Source organism: Octopus bimaculoides, chromosome 3 (assembly GCF_001194135.2).
Source record: "Octopus bimaculoides isolate UCB-OBI-ISO-001 chromosome 3, ASM119413v2, whole genome shotgun sequence".
Classification (NCBI taxonomy): domain Eukaryota; kingdom Metazoa; phylum Mollusca; class Cephalopoda; order Octopoda; family Octopodidae; genus Octopus; species Octopus bimaculoides.
In genome coordinates this window covers 59767346-59772615 of record NC_068983.1, presented here as the reverse complement: position 1 = coordinate 59772615, position 5270 = coordinate 59767346, and the positions used below count along the sequence as shown (strand labels likewise).

The 5270-nt window shown below is 31.9% G+C and overlaps 1 protein-coding gene across 1 annotated transcript in view; it reads right to left on the bottom strand.

Annotated features, from left to right (window-relative positions):
- Positions 1-5270, bottom strand: part of LOC106867600 (voltage-dependent calcium channel subunit alpha-2/delta-3) — a 620656-nt gene that overhangs the window by 271621 nt on the left and 343765 nt on the right. The gene's annotated exons all lie outside the window — the stretch shown is intronic.

Here is a 5270-nt window from a genome sequence, read left to right as displayed (position 1 = left end):
ATGATGGGCTTCTTTCAGTTTCCATCAACCAAATCCACTCATGAGGCTTTGACCAGCCTGAGGCTATAGTAGAAAACACTTGCTCAAGGTGCCATAATATATATATATATATATATATATATATTAATGCACACACCCACACAGACATATATATACTTTAATAAAAACCAGCTTGTAAATTGAACTTTGGAACAGAATTCTTCCCTTAAGTTGTTATACCTGAAAGATGCAAAGATATTACTAAGAAAGCAAATAAAGATTAAACTTTGAATCAGATGTGTTTGGTTTTGCCATACCCTTCTGACCCAACATAAGTTACTTTGGTAGAATATTACAGTATTTAGTGTATTCAAATCATATAAGTATATTCTAGACAGTTCCTATTTGTGTATAGAAAATACTGCTTGTCATTTGCACTGTCCTAACTTTGAAAACACTGATAAAACCAAGACTCACAAAGTAGATTTTGTGAACAGTCATTTTTCCATATTCATTTAAGCAGGCTTTTAGTTAATTGAGAATATGAAAGTTTACATAGCAATAGACAGTATAACTTATGTCTATTACATATATGGCAAACCAGTTGAAAAACATTTGTTTTATCTAAATGACACACAACTTATGTTTCTGGTGTGTGTGTGTGTGTGTGTGTGTATCTATTTCTTTTCCCTGTCTACAAACTTTGTAGTTTTGATTTAAATATACCTGCATATATATAGCTGCATGCATAAATACATACATGTATGTATGTAACATGTGTATATGTTGACTAGTATGCATGGATACATATGTAAGTCATCATTTATTAGTCATTTTAGATAATGTAAGTACATGCTTTCATATACACACCCATATACATAGACATACATGCATACATACATACACACATATATATACAAGAAAGCTATGACACTCAATGTATATGTGTATATATATATATATATATATATATATATATATATATATATATGCATTAACCATATTGTGAGAAACATATATCAATTTAATATGTTGCTACACTACATTTTCTTGGTTAGGAATGATTAAAATATATTGGATATATTTATCTTTGAGATTATAAGGAAATTGATTCATGAATGCTTCTTTGTATACTTTTTCCCATAAAGGTTCTAAATCAATAAGTTTATGGACATCATGCCAAAAAAAGCAAGCTTTCCATCATCAATCAAATTACTATGACTTGCAGTCAAATTGAAAATTACCCTGCATCTTTTCATATTGAAAATTACCTTTCTGCTTTTATATATTAAGAATTATTCTCTGTCTTTCCATCATTTACAGAGTTACTTTATGTATTTCTATATTAAAAATTCTCCCTTTGTTTCTCTTATATATTTTATATATATATGTATGCATGTAAGTATATAAGCATGTATGTATGTATTTTGCACTGAGACTTTTGTGTTCGTTCACCTGAAATAGCTACTTTACCATATTTTGATAATTTCATTCATCATAATTGTGGAAAAGGTTTCAAAACTTAAATATAGTTTGAAACAACAAAATGATGTCGTTGAGAGTAAAGTTAGTAATAAGCCAGATCTAAAATCCATTGGCAGCTTCTTAACTTTATGCCACCCTCTTTTAGAAATGATTTTTCTTCAAAACTTTATTCTACAGTAAATGTATTTTCATATTAATCATTAGTTTTATCTCTCTATATTCAGAGTTCAAATCCCAAGAGTATTGACTTTGTTTTTGTATATTATCTTCATTTCAAGTAAATAACAGGTACTAATGTATTAATTCAATACAGTTTTTTCTCCTAGAAAAATTTGCCTTGTACATAGTCCAAGTTAATCAATATTTACTAAAATCTGCAAGGAACAGAATTCTAAAATAATTTAAAATTCTTAGTCTCATCTTTCCTGTTTCTCACACCTAGACTACATTTTGAATTGTGTATTGTCCAACTATCTTCCAGTGCTTGCAATGTGCTTTCTCCAGCATATGCACATATACGAACAAATTCGTGGTCAATCTTTGAGTTGAGGGTGTATATTTCTAACTCAAAGATTCAGTGTTCATAAGTATAATTAAATTCAGTTTAACCTTAAGCCTGCTGGCCAATGTATTATAGGACTAACTTGTTCTTTTTCATTTGTTAGTTTTAGTCCCACTGTACAAAACCTTGGGCAATTGTCACTTGCTACAGTTGCAAACTACTGAAAGCCTTGATATTGGATTTGGTATATGGAAATTGAAAGAAGCTTGTCACAAATATATATCATCATCATCATCATCATTTAATGTCTGTTGTCTATGCTGGCATGTGTTGGACGGTTTGACCAGGGCTAGCAAACTGGAAGGCTGCACCAGACTCCAGTATGATTTGGCATGGTTTCTATGGTTGGATGACCTTCCTAACACCAACCACTCTTAGTGTGTAATGGGTGCTTTTACATGCCACCGGCATGGGTGCCAATTTGTGTGACACTGGTATCTACCATGACTGTGATTTTGCTTGGCTTGATGGGGCTTCTTCTCAAGCATGACATAATGCCAACGGTCTTGGTCATTTCCTCCATGAGGCCCAATGCTCAAACATAGCTCAGCCACTTTGCCTCCATAGGAAGAGAGAAAGAGACAAACAGACAGACATGCATGTTTGTGTGCATGCATGCATGCACATGTGTCTGTTTACAGCTGCATTTGTTTATATGTATGACTGTGTGGCAGACAGCATTGTTGTCTGTTTGTTCCATTTACAAATCATCTTTCTTTGTCCCTTCAAAGTTGTGCAGAATAATTGATCCCTTATTTGAAAAACAGGATTAGTATCAAGAAGGGCATCCAAGTGGAAAGCAATGCTTCAAATGATATATTTGTCTAACCAATGCAAGCAAAAAATTTATGTAAAATGAACATAAAACAAATGAACGAAAGATTTCTTCTTCAATCAGTTCACAAGACAACTAATCTATTTGATTATCTATTATGAAATCTGTTTAGTGCTTGCATTCTGTGGCTAATTCCATTACATTTCCGAAATGGTTTACTATTTTAGTTGCAAACATACCATTACACTGCTTAGCATCTGTAATCTTGTAAGGACTGACAATTCCAGTTTCAGTAAGTAGTATAGATATCTTCTAATCCAAAGAATATCAGAAGAAAACATTGAAAGAATAATATTCTGCCAGTTTTAACAGATTTCCTGATGTTCTTTTAATTTAATGTACACAAGTGTAAAATGTGTGATGTTGAATAGAAGTGACACCTGAGAATATAAAAATGGGATTTGAAGTGATTGGAGAAAGATGATATAAACAGGATTTGAAGGATGTGCACAAGAAAGATAAAACACAAACATACTCAGAAATCAAGTAACAGCTGGTGTTGCTGTCCATATCAGCCTAGATCTAGCAGGCTTATCATAAAGAAAACGTATTCTAACCATAACCATCCTGCCTTTTTCTAGGAATATATAGAACTACATTAAGCAATGGTTCATACCCTTTGGTATAGAGTGATATGAGGGATATTTAGCTGATATTTTAAGCAGGTTTACCAGCTGTATGGAATTCCTTCATGAGGCATCTGTGGTATCATATTGGTTTCAAATTGTGGCACGAGGCCAGCAATTTCAGTGGTGTTGTAAGTCCATTACATTGATCCCCAGTGTTTAACTGGTACTTATTGTATTGACCACAGAAAGGATGAAAGGCAAAGTCAACCTTAGAAGAATCTGAACTTAGAATGTAAAGATGGATGAAATGTCACTGAGCATTCTGTTCAGTGTGCAAATAGTTCTGCCAGCTTTCAACCTTAATTCTGTGATATCACATTGATTAGATAAGAGAAAATCAAGTACTGACAGGTTTGGGAAGGAAACAGAGCCAGGCAATGGAGGCAGATGAAGAGTGATCTGTGAAAAAGGAGTTGTAGTAGAACTGAGAGCTCTGAGTAAGGAGCTGACACAAGACAGGTACAAAGCTGTTGTACTGTAAACCCACCTAGCGTATTCTAGTAAAATATATAAAAGAAGAATATGAATCTGATAATGACGATGGTGATGATGATGGAACTATGTTGCGATGTGGTGTTAGCAGTAACATATGTAAAATTAGTAAAGTAACTACCAAGAAACCAAAAGAAAGAAATATTAACTTAATAAAAACCAAGTGAGTTTTTTTTCCCTTAGTTAATGTCTTGCAGGAAGTAATGCTTCAAGCAAAATACAGAAATATGAGTTAAAGATTTTCAAACCAATTTTTCTTTTACACTTTTTTTTTTATCACTATGTTCTTAATATTTTCATTGATTTCTCAGAAGAATTGCAACAGAAAAATATAAGTGAAAAGTTAAATAATTTGTTGGAAGTTTATTGCAATAGTTTTGACTTCATAAATTACAGTTGTCTGGTGTAAATTAAGACTGAAATGAAGTATTAGGAGACGTAAAACCTATTTTTTCCAATATACACAAGATAATGCTCTCTATCATATGCGTTTACTGAATTAAAAACTAAATTAATTATACCAATATTTCTAGTAATTTATTTTAAAGAAACAAAAGTAAACTAGACACAAAAATAATAAATGAATCCAAAAATAAAACAAAGAAAAATTACTGCTCTTGTGTTCTTGCTGAACTCTGCTTAGTCAAAATGATTTATCACTGTAAATCTAATCAGATTAAACAGATATTTGGTGAAAGAATGGAGTTTTTTCAGTTTAGCTTCTCAAAACATAGTTTCTATTTTTCTATTAATTAAATATTAACATTGAGTTTGCAGAAACATTTAAGATATAAAAATGAACTAATATATTCAATGCACTATTCTATAAACATCTGAAATAGTGTGCAATTGAAACTAGGTTTCTGGGGTGGTGTATTATGTAATTTGATGAGAAGAAAAGGAATACATAGCATATGGGAATGAAAATTCTTAGAACACCAATTAATTCACAAATAACACTTTCTACATGAAAATATAGTTAATTTAGAGATCACAATATCTTGAACTACAAAAGTAACACAGACATGGCTGAGTGGCTAAGTAGTTTGCTTCAGAACCATGTGGATTTTGGGTTCTGTCTCAGTGCACAGCACCTTGGGCAAATGACTTGTACTGTAGTTCCAGGCTGACCTATGCCGCATGAATAAATTTGTTAGATCTTAAGACAAGGACACACAAAAAACCTACTCATGTACATGTACATATCTACATACATATATATTGGCTAAACTGGCAATATGACCATCCCCAAGTACAACATATATATATATATATATATATATATATA